This window comes from Arvicanthis niloticus, chromosome 19, assembly GCF_011762505.2.
Source record: "Arvicanthis niloticus isolate mArvNil1 chromosome 19, mArvNil1.pat.X, whole genome shotgun sequence".
NCBI classification, from domain to species: domain Eukaryota; kingdom Metazoa; phylum Chordata; class Mammalia; order Rodentia; family Muridae; genus Arvicanthis; species Arvicanthis niloticus.
The window spans coordinates 35,264,909-35,287,947 of record NC_047676.1 but is presented as its reverse complement, the minus strand read 5'-3'; the positions used below and the strand labels follow the sequence as shown (position 1 = coordinate 35,287,947).

The 23,039-nt window shown below is 44.2% G+C and overlaps 1 long non-coding RNA gene across 6 annotated transcripts in view; it reads right to left on the bottom strand.

The window, feature by feature from the left end:
- LOC143435073 (uncharacterized) overlaps positions 1–23,039 on the bottom strand; it is a 34,348-nt gene that overhangs the window by 2,938 nt on the left and 8,371 nt on the right. For 2 of the 6 annotated variants that reach the window (XR_013105043.1, XR_013105042.1), the window contains exons 2-3: positions 18,155–18,275; positions 4,485–6,016 (exon numbers count right to left, since the gene is read on the bottom strand). This is a non-coding gene — a long non-coding RNA (uncharacterized LOC143435073). Of the gene's footprint in view, positions 1–3,083; positions 3,406–4,484; positions 6,017–18,154; positions 18,276–23,039 lie in introns of those variants that run through there. The other 4 variants (XR_013105041.1, XR_013105044.1, XR_013105046.1 and 1 more) reach the window with 4 other exon arrangements.

Below are 23,039 nucleotides of genomic sequence, written 5' to 3'. Positions count from 1 at the left end.
AAGTGACTAGATTAAAGCTATTCTATAATAGCTCTATAGGTAGGTAGTCAGTTATCACGGGAGTGGTCTCCTGCTAACAGTGGCTCTAACCTGATTTTTCTCTGTCTCATGTGCACTTCCTTTGCTCTGTGATACCCTCAAACCACATTCTAACAGGCAAGGACCAGATGTCAGCACTTTATTTCTTGAACTTTTAAGCCTCTATGACAGTAAGAAATGAAGCGTTACCCAGTTAATTGTTACCCAGTAAATTGTTAGTTTTGTTAACTGACACAATCTAATTTCAAATTGTGTGTGTGTGTGTGTGTGTGTATACTTGGGCTTGCTTTTTGCGGGTGCCACAGCATGCGGCAGTCAAAGGTCAACTTTGAAGAGTCAGTTCTCTCCTGTCAACTTGTGTGATCCAGTGATCTCAGGTTGCTAAGCTTACCTATAAGAACCCCTACCCACAGAGCAATCCCACTGGTGCAACTTTGACTCAGTATAAAATCACCTGGGAAAAAGACTCTCAAGGAGGGATTGTCCAGATTATAGTATCCTATGGGCATGCATGTTTGTATGTTGAACTTCTTCTTCCTCCTCCTCTTCCTCTTCCTCCTCCTCCTCCTCTTCTTTCCCCTCCTCCTCCTCCTCCTCCTCCTCTTCTTCTTCTCCTTCTCTACTCTCCTTCTCACCCTCTTCTTCCTCCTCCTCTTCTTTCTTCTTCTTCCTCCTCCTCTCCCTCCCCCTTTCCCTCCTCCTCTTCATCTTCTACCTCCTTCTCTTCCTCCTCCTCCTTTTCCTCATCTTTTTTCTTTTTAGACAGGGTCTTATATGTTGCCTTGGCTGACCTGGAATTTTCTATGTAGATCCTCCTGCCTCTGATTTCCAGAGCCTGGGATTACAGGTGAACACTACTGCACCAGGCTAAGGAGGTTGTCTTGATTAAGCGAATTGAGGTAGTAAGATATGCCAACTGTGGGTAGTACCATTCCCTAGGCAGGGGATCCTGAACTGTGTCAGAGTAGAGAAAGTAACTGGGTATAAGCATGATTGCATTTATTCTGTCTCTGCTCTTAACCATGAGCATGACCAGCTGCTTCAAGTCCCTGCTGCCTTGACTCTCCCACAGTAATAAAACTATAACCTAAAATTGTGAGCCAAATACAACGTATCTTCTTTACATTGCTTTTCTGAGGGTATGTTATCACAGAAAGAGGAAATAAAGCTAGAATGCCCAGTCGCCTAGTCTCAGATATTATGCTAGGGCAACCAAAAAGAGACTAAGACAATGACCTACATAATGCATAGCCCCTGCCACAATTTTGCTTTTATAGAAAATTGTTATTCATTTCTCCCTGGCTAAGAGTATTACTTTATCATTATTCCAGTTACAAAAAATATATTTATTAGAAAATAGAGTCTATAAGATTTTTCTGAAACTACTTTTTATTACCTTTTACTCTTCAGCTGAGACAGCAAAGGATTACTTATTGTAGACAAAGTTACACTTGGCCACAAGTGAGGATGTATAAGAATGAACAAGTGAGAACTGTCCAGAATGCCACAGGCCAGGGCTGAGGGCCAACTGGGCCTGTCTGCCATGAAAGCACAGCAATCTCATAGAGGCATTTTTGGCAATCTGAGGAAGTTCCAGATCCAGTGAAACATATTACCAGGAGAAGCACACAGTCTAACAGATTGTACCAGCATCTTAGCCTCCAGCATCTTTGGCCTCCAGCAACCCTGGTCTCCAGCATCCCTGGCCCATACACTTGCACAGGCTAACCCATGTGGACCACTGCCTCATCTGTCTCTCACACACTTCAGCCTGGGCATTAGCTTCTCCCCCCACTTCACTCCTCATGGTACCAGTGTTTCAAGGCCAAGAACTGAAATTAAGAACTGTTTGTTTGTTTGTTTGTTTGTATTTTTGGTTTTCTGAGACAGGGTTTCTCTGTGTAGCCCTGGCCATCCTAGAACTCGCTCTGCAGACCAGGTAGGCTTTGAGCTCACAGAGATTTGCCTGCCTCTGCCTCCAGCGCGCTGGGATAAAAGGCGTGCACAGCCACCACCTGCTCAGAAATTATTTTTTAATTTTTTTTCTTCCCAGAGATGAAAGGTTAATCTCTTACTGACATGTCTTCCCTCCTTTCTTCCCTTGACCCCTCTCTCTTTCTTTCCCTGTTTGGAAAATATAAGTGTCTTGCTTTGGACTAAACTCAAACTATTTAGGCAGGGAACACAGACTTTGCCATATGCTAGTGCTTATGAATAAAAGAAAACTTGTTGACAAAGGGCTGACTGGATATGTTTTTTTTTTTTAATTACTGTATTTATACCCTACACAGTTAGAGCAAGTCTTACTGGTTGCACAGATATCTAAACAACATGGCTCATAGGCGACGGTTTTGAGGTTCTGGTTCTCTGTAAGGACAAGAAGGAGCAAGTCTTATCTAAGTATAAAGTGGCTCGCTTGGATCAACATAACAATCTTTAATGTGAGAAACAGCCTCTCACTACAAAATTTTCAGTTTTCAGCTATAAAAGGAGATTTCTTTTTTTAAAAAAAAGGAGAAACATCCTTCCCCTTAATTAAGTCTCCAAAGGAGGACTATGACTCCCTATTTCTGACTGAGAAAGCAGAGGCAGTGAAGACATAGTAGATGGCATACACTAACTGAAGCCAAAATAGTAGCAATGACTTACGTAGAAATAAAATATCTGAGTTCGAGGCCAGCCTGGTCTACAGAGTGAGTTCCAGGACAGCCAGGGCTACACAGAGAAACCCTGTCTTGAAAAAAACCAAAAAAAAAAAAAAAAAAAAAAAAAAGAAAGAAAGAAAGAAAGACAATATCGACGTACTTGAGCTTAGTGGAGTTAGCAATTATTACTTTAAATACACATAACTTAAAATTTTTTACGTGGATTTGTTTTTTATGTTACAAATATGAACTCAAATGTTTCAAAATGTACTCAAATTACAAGTAAAATAAGAAATGTGATGAGATAAAGTGTGTGTGTGTGTGTGTGTGTGTGTGTGTGTGCACCATGTTAGAGGATAACATCAGGTGTCTTTCACAATCGATCTCCATTTCACTTACTGAGGCAGACTCTCTTGCAGAACCCAGAGCTCACTGGTCCAGCCAGCTAGCTTGCTCCTGGAGTCCTCTAGCTCCACCTTCTCAGAACTGGGATTCCTCTTGCCTGGCTGTTCCATGGGTGCCGAGAATCTGAACTCTGACCCTCATGCTTGCACACAAGCACGTTATCTACGGGGCCATTTCCTCAGCACCATGCATTCAATTTAAAGATCACTTTGATATCTGAGTTTTTATCTATGCAGCATGGTCAGACAGAAAAAAATACTGTTGTGGTCAAACAGGCCTTGACTGGAATCCCTGCAGCGACCTTTGATTTGTTTATCTGCAAATAAGAGTGAAAAAAAAAAAAAACCCTAAAAGTTGTGCAGATTTAACATGTATTTAAAACAACCTGTGCTCCATACAAGAGTCAACAAAGGACCTGAGTTCCCAGGACTTGAATACCTGTTAAATACTACAGCATGGCTTCAGAGTCAGTTTGGGACAATTGAAGATTCCATGTTTTGTACACCTATGGGTGTACAACACCTATGGGAGGAGTTGTATACTCACAAAGCCAGAATAGTGACATCAGGGACTATCACCAGTAGGAACAGAGGGGGTATGAACAGCACTTCACGTAGGCCTTGAGCAGATAAGATAACCAGAGGCCAGAAACAGGCCTTGTTTGGTGAGCACAGTTGGGATACCACCCTTAGGCCCCTAGAGGTCACACTGAATAAAGATAATTTCTGATCACTAGGTTGGTGATACCTCAACTGAGTAACAGGATAATGTGTTCATATCGTTCAGGCAGGGATACTGTTATAGCATGACATTAACTTTGTTTCACTGATTTGGATGCAACTGTAAAGAAGTTTGAAGCAATGTTAAAACTTCCTTTTTCTTCTTGTCCTTTCCACCCATGGAAGTATGTGAGCTTTAGATGGGCGTGAGCAAGGGGGAGAGAGAGAGAAAAAAAAAACACAAAGAGTTGTCTGTGGGGATGGGGGCTAAAGTGGAACAATCATCACAGCCAGAAAGACCACTAGATAGGTAAGATGAGAAGAACAGGATGTGCAACAGGTGACACCACCATCAGAGACCCCGTAGAGAGTGTAAAACCAGAGAGGCCGAGAGATAACTGGAACACTCATAGAGCACAGGGAGGGAGAGCTAAGAGATCAAGGAGATTCTACAAAAGGTTCATTGCTTTCCCACAGCAAGAATCAGGGTGGTATGCATGGAAATGAAATGAGTTTCTAAGGTAAACCCCAGAGTTAAGATGTTTCCCCTTTTCAAAAGAAAGGACTGGTTCCAGCAATTCTAAGAACACCTAACCCCCAAGAGAAGTTTAATGGTGAGTTTTATGTATCATTAGGAGGACATTACAGTCCCTGGTTATTCAAACACTAATGTGGGTATTGCTGAGAGTTTTATTTTTAGCTATAACTAAGGAGTACAGTCCGAGAACATTAGAGAAGATTGTAGGGTAAGATACTACATAAACCAGTTCCTTGAGGTAAATCTCTTATTGTTTACCTGGTGTGTTGGTTCTCTTTTGCTGGCTGATCCCCGAGAGGGGGGTGTGGTTCAGAGATAACTGAGTGAGGAGGACTCCCTCCCCCTGCCAGACGAGGTAGGGCCTCAATAGGCCCAGTGATGGTTGACATGTCTGAAGTCAAAGCTACCAGTGAGTTGCCTACAGCAGAGCGTAGATGCTGAGCAGCTAGGATAGGACAGCCTCAGTGCATTAACTCTTCGTTTTAATGAAGGACCAAGATGGGAACTGGACAGCAATTGCTCTTGTAACTATCTCCCTGTTCCTTCCTTCCTTCCTTCCCTCCTTCCTTTCTCTCTCTCTCTCTCTCTCTCTCTCTCTCTCTCTCTCTCTCTCTCTCTCTCTCTGAGCCACCACCTGATCCAAGTTACATCTCCCATCTAGATTAAGTCCCAGTAAAAGCTTTGCCTGACCAATCTCATTTCTACCATTTTTGGGCCTGGGCACTAGGTCCCAGTACCATAAAGACATCTGCTCCCTTATGAAAATCAACTGTAATGCTACTCCATGTGTTTTCTACAAACATAAGTCTGTAAGAATTGTAAAGTGGTAAAAACCTAACGGATCACACCAGCATCATTTGGTGTATCACACGCTATCTGAGAGAATGTTTCTCAGTGTTTCTATGAGGACAGCAGAGAATGTAAAAGTTTACCTCCAGCTCTTCAGCAACCTTCAGGTAAAACCAGAAATCTGCTGCTATAATATCTGGAATTTTCAAAAGCAGCTGGTAGTACCGGAGAATACACACGGTGGCTATCCTCCTCTGACACATTCGAAACGACATCTAGGTGTGCTGCTTAGGAATTTGTTGCCTACAGTTTGGGAAACTTCTAGAAGTCTCCCCCCCCCACCCCCTTTGTGAGCTGTCCTTAAAAAATATACACAAAACTCAGCATAGGATAGATTAGTTCAGCTAAGGAAGAGGATAAAGTTACATGAAGATGACTGTGTGGTTTGAATGTGACCTATCCCCCAGAGCTTCACGTGTTTGAACAATTAGTCCCTAACTGGGGATACTGTTTTAGAAGACTGTGGAACCTTTAAGACGTGCAGTCTGTGGGCAGAAGAGAGCCACTAATCGAGGCTTGAGATTCCATAGCCTGAACTCACTTCCTGTCTGTTCCCAGCTTCCCAACTGCAGCTGTGATACGACTGCTCCTGTACCTGCTGCCATGCTTTCCCTGCCATGATGGGATGTAGCCCCTTGGATTGACGCCATTATAGATAATCTCTTCTTCCCCAAAGTTGATTCTTGTATTTTGTTCATGGCAACAGGGAGCATGATCCAGTGGTAAAGAAAACATCTGTTTCCTGCAGCAGCTGAGCTGAGTTACAGACACATCAGTCATCTGAGCTCCGGGAGCTCTAGAAAGAACAGCAGGTGCAGAACCTGGAGGCAGACACAAATGATAACAAACATGAGAAAAGGTTAAAGAACTAGAGTTATCCGACTTGGTGTTCAGCTAAACTCTGGAGTTAACCAGACTACAAGAAGGCTGAGATTAACCTAAAAATAATAGGAAAGGCTATACATTCCATCTCCGACACCAAAAAGCAATGGTAAGTCATAAGAATGGGCAAAATGGGAAGCTGACAGATAAAATTTGACCCATATACTAGTTTCTCACTCTATTTCAGTCTGGGCAACCGAAGTGACTTCATCAGAATGCCCATCCTTTTCTAGGCCTCTAGCTCAGCTAATCACTTGTTAACATTTCAGTAACAGTCCTTCCGGTCTGGGCCAGAGCACTGAGCAGATCTTGGGTGTCAGCTCTGTCCCCAACCTCCAAGAACCCAGAGGAAGCAGGGATCCCAGGCGCTCGAACTCAGGCAGTATCTTAGAATTGTATATTGCAGAATACACAGCCTTGGTGTATCTTCTCATCAAGCATACTGAGCAGACCTGCCCAAACCTCTGATGTCCTGGAATTCCATCTGGATTCAGTGAAGACACAGCATCAGAGGCTTATCAACTTACTCTTCCCCCCACCCCTCTTCTAAAATCTCAACGCCCTTAATCAGCTTGAAGAAGTTAAAGAAGAGTCAGCGCCCCTATTCCCTGAGCTTGGGGACTAATGTGGTTAATAACGGTCTGTCTTTCTAGGGACAAGTAGTGGTTCTGTTGGAACAGGGGGGATTAGCTAGGACTTATTGCATAGCCATAACCTATTGGTAGAAATCTGTATAATTATTATCAAGATGAAGTTATAATTTCTTAAATGGTACAAAATTTACTTTGATCTCAAATTTAAGGTTTTCATTGGTACGAGCCTCTTATTAATATAAAAATGAGATGAATATTGATACGCTCATGGACATTGTGCCTGTATAACACATTTAGGAATACAATGCCTAGACCCAGCCCTTTTTTAACCTTTTTAACTGATTTGGGACGGTTAACCTATGAGTTAAGGGACTATAGCAAATTCATATTTTTGAGTTTATTGTTAGGGTGTTTTCCATATTTTATTTAGAAATAGCTGAGAGGAGTGAACAGACAACAGGTTACCTTACATGGATAGTTGGTTTTCAAAACATCAGAAGTCCATAGAACTGACGCTACAAATATTTATATATTAATGTTCATATTGATTAGAGACCTGTCTGCTCCTGACAGCTTCCTGTCGTGGATTCTAAGAAGAAATTGAGCATCCTTGGAGTCACTCCAGTTGTGTGGTAACAGCCACTAGGCAAGAATTGCCTCTCTCCATCTACAGACAAATTATTGTCCAGAAAAGGACACACATGCAGAATAGTCGACTGATTATATCTGCCTAGACAGAGTAATCAGTCCTTAATAATCTTGCATCACCAAGGTCTGTCAGATGATTCTGGGCCAGAAGGCTGAAGATTTGATGCTCCAACGTTCGGTAGTATAGGGGCTTTTCAGGTGTTCAAAGGTCTCTATAAATTGGCTAAGTTTTGGAAGCTATGCTTTGTGCTTCCCACAATTAGAGTTAACTCAGTCATTCTGGATTTCTGACGGGGTTGAAAACTTATAGCTATTTACCGTAAGAGAAAAGATTTGAGTGGATGGTCGTCAGCTGACATTCATCCTAAAGCCAGGTTCAGAACTAAATGTTTTAGTTAGGATAGATGACAGAGGTGCTGGTTAGTCAACAAAAGGATGGACGGGGTATTAGGACTATCTTGTACCTCACTGGTACAAATTGGCATAATTATGCTCTAATTGTATTTTGAGAGAAAAGTTTCATTTTAACAGGAAGGGTGATGTGTAGGAGGAGCTAAGGTAGGAGGAGTACTGAGAGGAAGAGAAGGAGTAAGAAGAGGAGGAGAAGAAGGAGAGGAGAAGCTAGGTGATGAAAGAGAGAAAGAGGGGGGAGACAGGGAGGCAGATATTCATGTATCTCCACCAGTCAAAGATAGTTGTTATATCTAGGTTGGTCAGTGGGTTACACCTCTGACTGAACAATTCCAAACTTATAACGCTTATGATTAACATTATTTTAAAAAAATGTATAAATGCAAAAAGGAAAAGGGGGCATGGGATAGGGGTTTTCTAAGGGGGGGGGATGGGGAAAGGGGATGGCATCTGAAGTGTAAATAAAATATCTAATAAAAAAAAAAGAAAAAAAACCATTTCAGTAACAGCTACCTGATGCTTCAGAAACCGTCTATTGAACACCTTCTAATTTCTAGTCATAGTGATAGGTATCTTAGGTACAATACAGTACCCACTAACCTCCAAATAGATACCATTCTCAATTCACTGCTGAAGAACCAAACCTCAAAAACTCCAAGTCATTCGCCCACATAAACGACAAAGCTCAGATTTAAGGACAGTTCCTCTGGGCTCTTTCCATTATTCTGTTACACCCTATAGAAAACAACACAGTTGTGTCAAAGGGAGGGGTGTGTGTTAGATTCTGAAAGAGATAGATGGGCACCTTGCCCTTTGAAGCCTTGCCCAACAGACTTTGTTTTTCTGAGAAAGTGATCATGGGTGAAGATGTGGTACTTTGCCTGTGGGCTTAGTAGCCAGCTTTTACTAAACAGGCTCAGAAGTAAATGGTCATCAGTCAGGGTTATGATCCTCATCATGATGCAATCAGGATGTTGGTTTCAAATATGACTGCTTGGGAAACTACAGACTGACAACATACAAAACTAAGAATATGGACCATCACAAACACCTTTCAAAACTTCCTTTTTAATATTTTCTCTATTTTAATTTAATACATGAAGATGAAATGATGGTTATCACACAAAATATTAATGAACAAGACAAACACTGACAAGCACTTATTGAAGATATCTTGTACAAGCAAGTATGTTTTGTCAGGATTTAGAATGTGCTGCCCTTAAAGGGGGGAAAAAAAAAAAGAAGTGGATATTGTGCTTCCATGGTTCCAGCCTAACACACTGGCATATGCAGTGATAGATAACCTTTTGAAGCTTATTTTAAAATAGTAACTTTTTATATCCCAGCATAAATTCACTCCCAAAATGACTACCATATAACAGTAAAGGTTAAGACAAAGAATAGTTACGAGTTGGCATGCTCAACTAGTTATCAATATATAGTTAATAAAATTGAAGACTTAACAAGAAAGGAAGGGGAAAGTGAACGGTTAGCTGCTATCTTTCAGTGCTGGCCTGAGGTTCAGTGTCAGCTGAGGAGACATTCCAAATCACTGCATCTATATACTAAACAGTTCTAGCTTTCAAAAGTAGTGAAAATGTAGGAAACAGGAAGTGTGGGGACCTTAATATATTTAGGTTTAATTTTGTTATGTGATTCACGTAGTTAGAATGAAACAAAAATTGGTTTATTAACTTCTTGATAATTATTTAAAACAGAAGCCAAGACCTATTTTATTCATGAAACACTGTGCTAATTGCAGGTGAGCCAGATATAGTTTGTGATTATCCCTATTCCGTACATTTAGAGAATTTCCTGAGAATGTTGGTGGGTTTTGTTTTTTTTCTCGAGACAGGGTTTCTCTGTGTAGCCCTGGCTGTCCTGGAACTCACTCTGTAGACCAGGCTGGCCTTGAACTCAGAAATCCGCCTGCCTCTGCCTCCCAAGTGCTGGGATTAAAGGCATGCGCCACCACCGCCCGGCTTGTTTTTTTTTTTTTTTTTTTTTTTAATCTGTTTTTTTTTTTTTTTTAATTTTTCTCTCTGTGTCTCTGTGTGTCTGTCTGTCTCCTCCCACCTCGTGTGTGTGTGTGTGTGTGTGTGTGTGTGTGTGTGTGTGTGTGTGTGCGATTTCAAGCATACTTTATGCATACACTTGGAGGTCACAAGACAAATCATGCCCTTGCCTCCCACCTTGGTTGGGGCAGGGTCTCTGGTTATTCATCACTGCATACCATGCTATCGGGCCTGAAACTTCTGGGGAGTCTCCTGCTTCTGCATCTCATGTCACTCAGTACTCTGGAAGTACTGGGCTTACAGACCTGGACCTGACTCTTGCTTCCAGCTTTGGTGGAACCCAAGGATCTGAACTCGGGTCCTCACACTTGCACTTTAACTCCTCCCCCCAGTCCAGACTGGTTTTTGGTCTCTTCTTCCCACAAACAGAAGATCAGAACAGCAAATAATCTCTCTTTCATGTCACTCCACAGGCTGAGCAAAAGCTTCAGTGGTCAGATGCTGCCGCCTCAGCTTCTGTGGCAAAGAAGCAAGGCAGTCTGGGAACATTTTCTCACAGTGGCTGGAAGATCTAGAACTGGTGACACAATCCACAACCTCAGTGTCCTGGAAAGGCAGCCGATCCCTCTGCTGGCTGACCAGACACGCTGTCACTCTCCGTGTCTCTCCGGCCTTTCCCAAATTTTCTGAGATACTCAGCATTACTTCAATAAATCCCTTTTCTGTTTGAATTGGCCAGAGTTAAGAGTCAGCTACAGTGAGAACTCTATGGTTACATTTAGCATGGTCTCTGTGCTTAGTTCCATGTTAAATCAAAACAACCCCTGATGTTATTTTATCCCATACACTGCCACTGGGGCGTTATGAACATGGCATTTTAAGTAACGTGTGTTAGGGTCCAACTGTGAGCCAGCAGTGGCGACACATGTTTATAATCTCAGCACTTAGGAGGCTGTGGCAGGAGAACTGTGGCTCTGAGGCCGACTGCAGGTTGAGAATACATTGGAGATAGCCTGTATTAGGGATGGGGAGATGGCTCAGCTGGTAAGAATGCTTGCTACACAAGCAGAAGGACCCGAGTGCAAATCCCTATCACCTGTATAAAAAGCCAGGCATCAAGGCCACATCCTCCTGTGGCACATCCCCAGCACTGAGGGAGTAGGAGGGAGGCAGGAGGATTGCTGGGGCTTGCAGTCTAGCTGTGGGTTCAGTGAGAGACCCTGTCTCAAAAGAATAAGGGAGAGAGTAACAGCTTGTTCATCTGTGCAACCACCACATACTATATGTATAAATAATAAAGTAAACAAAAATTAAACAGTAGTCTACCTTAAAAAAATAAAAACAAAACAGAAAAGGCTTAGAGGGTAAAGGTGTTTGCCAACGAGCCTGACAATCAAAGTCTGATCCCCAGGTTCCACACAGTAAAAGATGTCTTCTAACCTCTACGTATGTACACATTCACACACGTATAGACACATGTCCACACTAACTAATAACTAAATGTGGTTTTTAAAAATTAAAACAAAAAGTTACACCTATGCTTTGTTTTATTTGGTCTTTGTGAAATCCAGAAGTAATGTGGAAAGGGCATAAACTTTGTTGAAGGGAAGCCAATATAGCATTATCGTATGCTACCTGGCTATTCCACCCCATCCCTACTAGACACCCAGAGGCTTCTTTCCCTGGGAAGAAGGACTGACTCAGCTAATTAGATGGATGGAAGAACTCAGGTAGGTAGTTGTGACCCAGCCCCTCCTCCTTGTGAGCGCCTTTCCACTTGGCAAGCTGCCAGCATCAGACTTCCCCCATCTGAAAGATGCCTGATCTGGTCTATCTTCGTCTAAAGGACGAGTCTGGCACTCTGACACTTGGCACCAGGAAGACTGTGGTTTTTATCCTGACTCTTAGCAGCAATAAAGTCAATAATTTAGTCCCATTACAAGTTGTTTCAGAATTTGACAGGACTGTTCCTTTAAGGCTTAAATTCTAATAGATTCATGGAAATTGTTCCGTGCATATTTTTGAAATACTCTAAAAGCTTAATGTTTTCTTTATTTAGCATATTTTTCTTCTGTCTAGACTCAATCAAAGCAGAAAACACACAGCCATTTGTTGGTATCCAGAGCCAGCTTGACAAACTAGCTCCAAACTCAAGAATGTTACACACAGGTAACAGCTGTTGCCACGACAACCCTCTTAGAGCCCACTCCTCACACTCACCTGTGAACAGCCTACATCACAGCCTAGATAAAAGGCAAATGTTTCCCCACCTTCGATCCTTTTTTTTTTTTTTTTTTTCTGACTTTTCTCTCTCTCTCTGTCCCGTTCTTTCCGAATAAAACCTCTGCCATGTGAAACTACTTTGGCCTGGTGTGGTCTGTCAGACGTGAGCTGCTATTCCAACACAATACTGGTGCAGAAACCTGGGAGCTCAGCAGCACACACCAGCAGCTGCCACTCAGCTTCCTTGTAGCCTGGAGCGGGGAGGTGGGGGTGTGGGGGTGTGTGTGGGGGGGACTGTGGCTGATCAAGGCCACTGGTGGAACTCCAAGTAGACCCTTGTGGTGGCACTCCCACACTATAGCTGCAACCAGCACCCTGCAGAACTTCTTCCCCGGGGCCTGCTGCAGAACCATCACCATGGCTGGCTGCTGCAAGATTCATAGCCTTCCACCCCAGGCTGCTGCTGCTGCAGCTGCTGCCCTCATGGAACATATGAACTTCTACCACGTGAGTTGCGCCATCCCAGTCCACCCTGTGGGGCTAGCTTCTGCCACGTGGGTTACTCACCTTCAGGCCTACGCCAGCCACACAGTTCCATGTTTTTCCAGCTACTAGATCGCTAAATCCTCACAGAGACACTGACTTATTGGAAGGTCAGCCGACGGGGAGAACCCTAATTTCCCAGATATGGCCTGGCCAGCCATTTTTTTTGGGGGGGGGGGAGGGGATAAGGGGTTGGCATTTCACAGCCACGGTCCTTATGACTAGCCTCCCAGCTGACATACAGGATAGGACATCGACCCTTAGGTGACCACACCCCTCAAATGCATCTCTCGCACCTCTCCCCCTCCGGGGCTCTTGCAGCTGTTTAAGAAATCTCTAGGCCTAGGGTGGACTTTCTAATAAGTCCCAGATTACTGTGTATAACCTCTAGGTGGCCTTAGTGACTACTTAGGCCTTTAGCCTGGCTGGAATTTTGGGTTATTGAATTATTCTTGCGATGCCGGTATGAATAATCCAATAACTCCCCAGTGGGTGCTTCGATGTCTTCGACCCTATCTCCAGACACCCCAGTGAGATGTCTCCTAGGAAATCTCAAACCTCTGAAGTTAACGCCTGACTTGAAGGCATCAAAGTTAGTTCACCTCTGCAGTAAGGTCTGGATTCAGTACCCGTTAGATAGTGGCTCCAAATGTCAACACAATGGCACACTAGACCCAATCATTTTAAGGGATCTTCATACATACTGCCTGCGCTCTGGTAAATGGAAAGAGGTTCCAGATATTCAAGCATCCGTCTACCTTCCCTCTAATCCCTCTGTGTGCTCCTCTTGTTCCCCAACCCAATTTCTCTTAGCCATGAAACCTACACAACTTCCACTAGATGATGCTACAACCCTGGATCCAGCTGACGAACCGCCTCCCTTCTGTCACAGATCTGTTTCCATGGCGCTGAAAACCCAAACTGCTGCCTCAGTTTTTCCTTCTCACAGGGATACCCCAGGGCCTACTAGCTCGACCTCTTCAGACCTCTCCCCTACTTCTGTGCCAGCAGCAGGTGGCTCCAATTGCCCTGCGTTGGCACTGACCTTTACCCCTCCTATCAGGCGTTCTAAGGCCACAGCCAAACCCCCAAGTCCTTCTCCTCCGGGGACACCTGACCCAGCACTGGTCCTTCCTTTAAGGGAAGTTGCTGGGGTAGATGGCCTTGTCAGAGTACACGTTCCTTTCTTGCTGAGTGAACGTTCTCAAATAGAGAGCAGACTGGGTTCCTATACCTCTAACTCCTCCGCCTTTATTAAAGAGTTCCAGTACATTACTCAGTCTTATAGCTTGACTTTCCATGATGTTCATATGATTCTAACTAACAATTTACTTCCTGAGGAACGCAGGCGAGTTTGGGAGAAGGCAAGAACACATGCAGACAAAATTCATCAAACAGAACATATCCAATCGGATCTGAGGCAGTTCCTGACCAGGATCCTTGACGGAATTATAATTCTGCAGGTGGTATTTTAGATAGAGACAGATTTATAACTTGCCTCCTGGCTGGCCTAAGAAAGGCAGCCTTAAAGCCAGTAAATTTTGAAAAACTCCAAGAGGTTGTTCAGGACAAACAAGAAAATCCATCTCAGTTTTTAGAACGCCTCGCAAAGGCTTTATTGCAGTATACTAATCTGGACCCTGAAAACCCAGAAGGTAAGCAACTTCTAATGACCTATTTCTCTTCCCAGAGCTACCCCGACATAGAAGCCAAACTTAGAAAGCTGGAGAGGGGACCCCTAACTCCACAGGCAGAAGTCTTGAAGCGCTGGCCTTCAAGGTGTACCATGAGAGAGATGAGAAAGCCTGCAAACAAAAATACCATATGCTGGCAAAGGCTGTCCAACCAGCCTCAGCCACTGCCCTGCACTCCTGGTTTTCTAAGACTCAGAGACCAACAGGCTCCTGCTACAAATGTGGTCAACAAGGTCACTGGGCGAGGACTTGCCCTAACTTCTATAAGCCAAGGGGGCCATGCCCTAGGCATCATCAAGGGGGACACTAGGCTGTCAATTACCTTCATGTTGCCCAGAACAGAGGAACATCACTCCCAGATAACCCTCCAGCTGATCTCCTAGGCTTGGCTATGGCTGACTGAGGAGGCCTGAGCTCTCTTGACCCAACCACTGCCATCACTAGCAGGGAGCCCCAGGTAGCCATCATGGTATGTGGGCAGCCCATCTCCTTCCTCTTGGACACTGGGGCCACTTATCGTTACCTTCCTCACCAGACCCCACCACTTAATTGCATTTTTAGAGGTGTACCTCCCACCCATTCCTATTTAGTAGTGCCAACATGTCCTGTCACCTTATTGGGAAGGGATCATCTAGCTAGGTTGGGAGGCTCTATTTCCTTTGCTCCCCCTATTCTCCTAAATCCAAGCTTGCCAGCAGTTTCTCTGCTCCTTCTAGCCAGTCAACCTACTAACACTAACATGCTGTTTCCTTTACCCGCTTCTCAGGTAGATTACCAGGTCTGGGATGTCTAGAACCCCTCTGTTGCTAAACACTATTCTCCTGTTGTCATCCAATTACTGGACTCTACCAGGTACATCACCCAAGCTCAATACCCCCTCTCTCTCTCCAGAGCCTCAGGGGACTTAAGCTTATCATTTCTGACCTCTTGAGGAAAAAACTCCTTTGTGCCACCTCTCCCTTCTTTTAACACCCCTATATTAGCAGCTAAGAAACCTAATGGTACCTATCGCCTGGTTCAAGACCTCAGATGCATTAATTCTGCAATAGTCCCTCTCCACCCTGTGGTGGCTAACCCTGACACACTTCTTTCTACTATCCCCTCAGGGACTTCCCATTTCTCAGACCTATATCTCAAGGATGCATTTTTTCTCTAGCCCTTTAAACGACAAGCCACAAAACATATTTGCCTTTACCTGGGCAGACCCTGACATCCACTTTTCTACCCAACTTACCTGGACTGTTCTACCCCAGGGATTCCCGGACGGCCCACACCTATTTGGCCAGGCCCTGGCTTCTGACTTACAATCTCTGTCTCTCCCTAAATCTAAGATGGTACTTTATGTGGATGGTGTCCTTCTCTGTAGCCCTTCTCTAGAGATTAGCCAAGCTGACACTTCTGCTCTTCTAAATTTCCTTTCCAGTGGAGGCTACAGGGTCTCACCTTCTAAAGTCCAACTGTCCAACTCCTCAGGTCACCTATTTGGAACTAACAATATCCCAACCCACAAGGCTATTACCTTAGATAAAAAGAATCTGATCCAATCTTTAACTGTTCCTTCTACAAAGGCAGAGATTTTATCATTCCTAGGAATGGCTAGTTTTTTACATTCCTGGGTTCCTTCCTTTTTCCCTCCTTTCTCCCTTACATGAAGCAGCATTAGGCCCCACCCACGAACCTCTTCTCAAACCTTTTACCAAGCCCTTTCAAAGGCTCCAACAGACTCTTCTTAAGGCACCAGCCTTACATCTTCCTGACCTGACTCATCCATTTTCCCTCTATGTAACTGAAAAGGAGGGATTTGCCCTTGGAGTCTTAGGTCACCAACTTGGACCTTCTTTTGCACCTTTTGCACCTGTAGGTTCTTGTCACACACACACACACACACACACACACACACACACACACACACACACAAACACTAGATCTAACCATCCAGGGATAGGCACCAGGGATAGGCATTCTGTTTTTTGTACCTTAGCAGCCACTGAACTCCTTATTCTTTTTTTTTTTTTTTTTTTTTTTTTTTTTTTTTGGTTTTTCGAGACAGGGTTTCTCTGTGTAGTCCTGTGAACTCCTTATTCAAGAGTTAAAAAAAACTAACCTTTGGGTCACCTATAACTGTTCTCTTTTCTCATAACCTGTCACAGCTCCTAACTTACAAAAGCTTACATAGACTCTACCTCCCTCCAGGGTTTTTTCTCTTCAGGTAACACTAATAGAAGACCCCACACTCACCTTCCAATCATGCTCACCTCTTAATATTTCCAATCTTCTTCCTTGACCAAATACTAACCACTCCCTATCTCACTCCTGCACTGAAACTTTAGAGGAACTATTACCTCATCCTGCACACATACAGGAGGGCACATTGCCTAAGGTCATCTAGAGCTGGTATACAGATGGCGGCTCCTTTCTACATGAAGGGGCCAGAAGAGCTGCCTATATCATAGTGTCAGACACAGAGGTAGTGGAGGCACAGGCCCTTCCTGCTCATACCACCAATCAACAGGCTGAACTAATAGCCCTTACCAGTGCCTTTCAACTGGCACAGGCACAACCCCTTAATATCTACACAGATTCCAAATATGCTTTCCATAACCTCCTGTCCCACACTGCTATCTGGAAGGAGCATGGGTTACTTACCACAAAAGGATCAGTAACTAATGCAAACCAAATTATGGCCATGCTAAAGGCCTCCCATCTCCCCACAGCTATTGGGATTGTCCACTGCAGATCCCAGAAGACGGATGACTCTATTGTCTCCAACTGAAACAACTGAGCTGATGAGCCAGCTAGAGCTACAGCCCTTAGGGGCCTAGACTTGTCTCACCCTCCTAAGGACATCCTTACACTGCAACCTACATCCCCACCTTCACACCCTGATACTCGTCAAACTCTGTTGCATCTTCACCAACCCTTTCATCCTAACAACCAAGTGTTGCCTTATTTTGTTAAGAACCACCTATAGCCTACTCCTGAAGATGTAAGTTTCTTAAAATCTATCACTGCGTCTTGCAAAATCTATCAGACGTCAGACTCCAAATCAAGATATCGTAGCACCCCTTTTTCTACCTATCAGGCTAAAGGTTCCCGTCCTGGAACTGACTGGCAACCTGACTTTACCCACATGTCCACTGTCAAATCTGCCAAGTACCTTCTGGTCTTGGTGGACACGGGTGGAGTGGGTGGGTGGAGGCATTTCCCACAACTAACAAAAGGGCTCAGACAGTCTCTGATCTCCTCTGAGAAATCATCTGCCAGTTTGGTGTCCCAGCCTCCCTCCAGTCAGATAATGGTCCTGAATATACTTCCCAGGTTTCTCAAATTCTATCTAAGGCCCTAGACATCCCCTGGCATTTTTATATTCCCTACCACCTCAATCTTCAGGTATGGTAGAAAGAACTAACCGCACTTTAAAAACCACTCTTGTCAAGCTGTCACAGGAACTTCATCTTGACTGGGTAAAACTACCTCCTCTGGCTCTTTTCAGGCTATGAACTCTCCCCAAGCGACCTCTCCTTATCTCACCCTTTGAACACATGTATGGATATCTGGTCCTAACCCCTGGTCTTTCACCTAAATGCTCTCCCGTCCCAGACCATCTACTCACCCTATTACTTTGCCACCTCCGTTCTCTCTTGTGGAACTTTGCTGACTACCATCTACCATGACCACACACTGTCTCCTGTCCACTGCCTGTCACGATTGGAGACCAGGTCCTTCTATCCCCTCCATTAGCCCTCACCCCTCTCTCCTAAAGGGCAGGGCCCTTTAAAAGTAATTCTTGCGACCCCTACAGCTGCTAAACTCGAGGGACTCTCTCATTGGGTCTACCTGTCTCATCTCAAACCTTGCAGTCCTCCACCTAAAAATGACTCTTCTTCATACAGGTCAACCCTAACAGGACCATGCTCTGTTAAGCTCCAGAAGACATCGAGACCACCTACCTTGTCTCCAATCCTAGAGAATCAGACTCCACTCTGGCAGCTGTGCTTGACCTCACTGGATTAGACATGGGTTTCTTGTCCTCCCCCTGCCATTTGTTTCCATCCAGGATAGCCCTTACATCTGGAGATTCGAGGTTCAAGAAGCACACACAGATAACAGTCTTTCTAAATAGGTTCAGGAAACTGCTCCATAGCCAGATGCCAGGAACAGATCCAAATTGCTATTATCCCTGTATATGGTATCCCATCTAAATATTATGATCTCTATACTTTCTTTCTCTTTGACCAAACAAAGAGCATTGTAAAAAATGGCCAAAAAAAAAAAAAAATATGGGGGCTGCCTATATTGGTCTTGTTAGATACATATGCTAGGATCACAGACCACTCACTTTTTCTTTCAACCCCGTGAGACACTCTTTTTCTACATACAAGACCCATGGAATCCCAGGTAGTAGACAGTTGTTGGCAAGCTCTACTGCAAAAATCAACTCGGGTCCCCATTAAGTACTATCTGCATCCAGAGAAAATATGTCTCAATTGCCCAACCTCTAGATATTGGGAAAGTAGAGAAGTAAGCAAACACTCCTCCAAGGTCCTTTCTTCTTTGACATCACCCCTCATAAATGGCATTAACTTGTCATTTCGCCTTTTGCTTCAGACCTTGACCTCAGTGTACCAACTCCTTAATGTCATCAGACCTGGTCGCTTGAAACATTGCTGGCTATGCGTATCCCCTGGAACTACTCACAAGTGCCATTTACAGCTTCTCCGGTGATACTGCCAAGTAACCTTACCTCACCTTTTGTCAGCTGCCCTGACTCCAATGTTGCCATAACTCCATACCTTTCCTCAATCCCTCTCTTTGGCACGGCAAACTGTTTTAAGACCTCTGGGACATGTTCTGTAAGGAACGCTAAGCTCCCTAGACTGCAATAGAACCACAACCCTTGATATATCATCTCTGCCGCAATACCCTGCACTCCAAAACACGTCAATTCTTTGTGGCACTCAGGTATATCATTGCCTACACGCCAGTGGTCAGGAATTTGCATGTTAGCACTCCTTTTCCCTGAACTAGGAGTAATGCAGGGGCTCGTTTCCCCTGTAGATATGATAGCTGCCCAACATAAGAGGGCAGTTCAGGTAGTGCCACTCTTGGTTGCTGCAGGGATAACAACTTCCATGACCCAATATGATAAATTCACTTTCGAGTTTAAAAGTGATTTTCAAAAATGTCTGAAACAGTGCTTACTATCCAGAAACAGATCGATTCTATGGCAGCTGTGGTGCTTCAGAATAGACGGGGACTAGATGTCCTGGCAGCTAAAGAAGGTGGCCTTTGCCTGTTCCTTCAAGAAGAATGCTGTTTCTATGTCAACCAATCCGGGATAGTGAAAAATAAAATCCAGGAGCTACAATTAGACATTCAGAATTTCAGGGAACATGAGTGAGGCCTACAGTTCTGAGATTTTCGAAAGCCCTATATGGAAGTGGATACTCCCTTTTGCAATGCCTTTCTTAGTCATCTTCCTGGTGTTATTATTTGCTCTCTGCCTTATTAATCTTGTTTCTACATTCTTTCAACAACAAATACAAAAAAATTTCTAATCAAACTATTAGTCAGTTCCTTATACAGGATTACCAGCTGCTGTCCACAGGGGAGCCTGATGTGAACATCTACCAAGTGGACCTGAGGGTGAAAGTCAGCTATACCCCAAAATTGACAACACCCCTAGACAGCAGGAAGCAGTCTAAGAGACAGGACATTGGCTTCCCCCTCCCCTATTTCCCTTCTCTATGATAAAAGGGAGGTATACTGGTATCCAGAGCCAGCTTGGGAAACCAGCTCCAAACTCAGGAATGTCACACATAGATGACATCTGTTGCCATGACAACTCTGCATGCCTTCTTAGAGCCCACTCCTCACACTCACCTGTGAACAGCCTACATCACAGCCTAGATAAAAGGCAAACTTTTCCTCACTTTCCATCCTTTTTTTCCTTGTCTTTCTCTCTCTCTCCTCTTTGTCCCCTTTCTTTCCGAATAAAACCTCTGCCACGTGAAACTGCTTTGGCCTGGTATGGTCTACAGATGCAAGCCGCCTTTCCAACACAACACCATTTAAACAGAAAAGTTAGTTCACTATAAAGAATGAACTAAATAAGAGGCTTAACTAATTGAAGGGATAGGCCAAGAAGTAAAGAGAACTTTAGAGGATGTAGAAATAGCAAATCCGAGAAGCAGTTGCTATCCCTGAATGAGGCGAGCAAGGGAAGAGAAGTTCTCTACCACAGGCAAAGGCGGGCTCAGGGTGCAGGAGAGCAGAGCTGGGGCTCACTGAGAGACACAGACATCACTGTGGTGTCCTGTCCTCTGGAAACACATTCGCTGGGTTGCCAGGGAAAGTGGCTGGGACTCATCAGTTGCAGAAGGGTATGACATTGCTGAAGACTGGGGAAGCAGTGCAAGGAAAGGTGGCTACCTGCCACAGGTGCCACCATCCCTGCCAGCCTGCTCTGAGCCCCTGGGAAGATGTTTCCTCTTGCAATGTCTTTCTAACTTGTCACTACTGACCTAAAGTGTAAAACTGTGACTCCTCTGAAAGAAAAACACCTTTTAAGGTTCCAGAATTCTTTTTTATTTTTAAGCTAACAATGTCACAGTAAATCTAGAGCCATGAGGCAATAAGTCCGCAATAATATTTGCTTGATAGCATTGTTATCAGGGAACATTACAAATTGGGAATCAAATTATTCATATGTTTTACTTTATTTTATTTCTTTTTCTGATCCTTCCCACCCCACTTGAAACTAACCCCTGTGGGAACAGGGATTTTTCTCTTATATTTAAGTGCTATGTGTGTATGGATGGGGGTAGGGGGTTTAAGCAAGGATGGACTTTCCTTTAGAAAAAAACCAAACCAAACCAAAACAAAAAACAAATTACCAGAGGGAAACATTCTGGAAACAGGAAATAGTACATGTGTGTGGTTACATCTTAAATGTCCCCCCCATCCCCTCCCAGGGCCTTGTGTTAAAGCCTTGGTTCTCAGCGAATGCTCTGACTTTCCAGAGGTGGGTGCCAGTGGGAGGTGTTCAGGTCAATAGAGAAATACCCTGGAAGGACACAGTAGTACTCAAGCCCCTTACTCTTTCCCTCCTTCAGTTCCTAATCAAAGGATGATCACTGTTGCTCCAGCACACTCATGACTCATGTACCCATCATGCAAGTTAACCTCAACACTGCAGCCAAGCCTAAGACCTGAGTCCAGTCCCTGAAGCACGAATGGTGCAAGGAAAGAACTGAAGCCCAGAGGTTGTCCTGTCTCCCACATGTCCACCATAGCATGTGCACCCACACATGAATAAATTAATGTTTAAAAAAATTAGTTTCTAGCCAAAAGAGTACTGACCAATATACCAGTAAACAGGATCACCAAGTCAAGTTAACCAGCAGCCAACTGGCTTTCAGAGGGGCTGTAATAAAGCCCCACTCCTAGCAGAGACTCCTTTGATTGTTCGACCTCCATGGAGCCTCCAGACATAGACTTCCACACACAGGAAGCAGGCTTCGAAAGTGAATTGGTAAGAGGAACTCCATTACTGGGGAACCATCCACACAACACAGTAAATGCCGTTATCATTCAGCCATTTATATCTTCTCCGTGAACAAAGTTTTGAATGTGTTTAGGGAAAGCTGAAACTGGTCATGATTGTGGTATATTCAGGAAAGGGCACGTGATCACTTTTGCCCATTGTGATGTCTGCAAAAGTCAATGAGACATCTCTTTGTTCTCCCAGATAGACTTAGAGGAGGACGTTTTGACCCTTCTTCTAGCCTTTGGGTATAACCGTTGAAAAGATGGTGTTTTAGTGTTTCTATTGCTGTGATGAAACACTATGAACAAAAAGCAAGTTGGGGAGGAAAGGGTTTATTCGGTGTATACTTCCAAAGCACTGTTCATTACTGAAGGTGAAGCTGTCAGCTCAGGAACTTTGGAAAGGTCATGGGACACTTGCCCCTCCTCCAGAGGCAAGGGAGAGGCTAATTAACATTCCTCAGACCACAGGGGTTGGGAGGAACCGACCTTTGGGTGGGGACACATTCCACAGGACCTACTGGTTGGCCACCCACAGACAAGGAAGTCCTTGTCCCTTCATTCCCTAAAGACCAATCAGTTTAAAAGTCACACTGTTCTGCCAATCATATTGTGCCTAGTTGCTGTTTCTCTATTCTGCCCCCTGGAAACTGTATAAAGGTCCATCAAACGAGCTGCCCTGGGTTGCCTCTCCTTTTGGATGCAGGATGACCCCAGCATGCTGGAACAATAAAATTCCTCTTGCTTTTGCATCAATCTCTGGCTCCACATTGTTCACTCAGGGGGTCCTCGTCAGAGTCTTACAAAGGAAATCAGGACAGGAACTTACACAGGGCAGGAACTTGGAGGCAGGAGTTAATGCAGAGGCCATGGCGGGTGCTACTTACTGGCTTTGCTTCACATGATTTTCTCAGCTTGTTTTCTTATAAAACCCAGGACCACCAGCCCAGGGAGGCACCACTCACAATGGGCTGGGCCCTCCCCCATTGATAACTGATTAAGAAAATGCCTTACAGCTTGATCTTATGGAGGCGTTTTCTCAACGGAAACTCCTTTCTCTCTGATGACTCTAACTTGTGTCAAGTTGACACAAAACCAGCCAGTACAGATGGCTTTTTCAAGGACCATTGAAAACAGCTACAAATGCCAAGGATGGTGAAGTCAACTGAAGCACTAGCTCCCGACCTTTAGATGGTACCTGTGGAAACCACTAGGGCTCTCATTTATCCTGGCTTAACATTGTAGTAGTCTACTAGTGAGATCCCCTGTTTTTTTCCCAGGCATTGA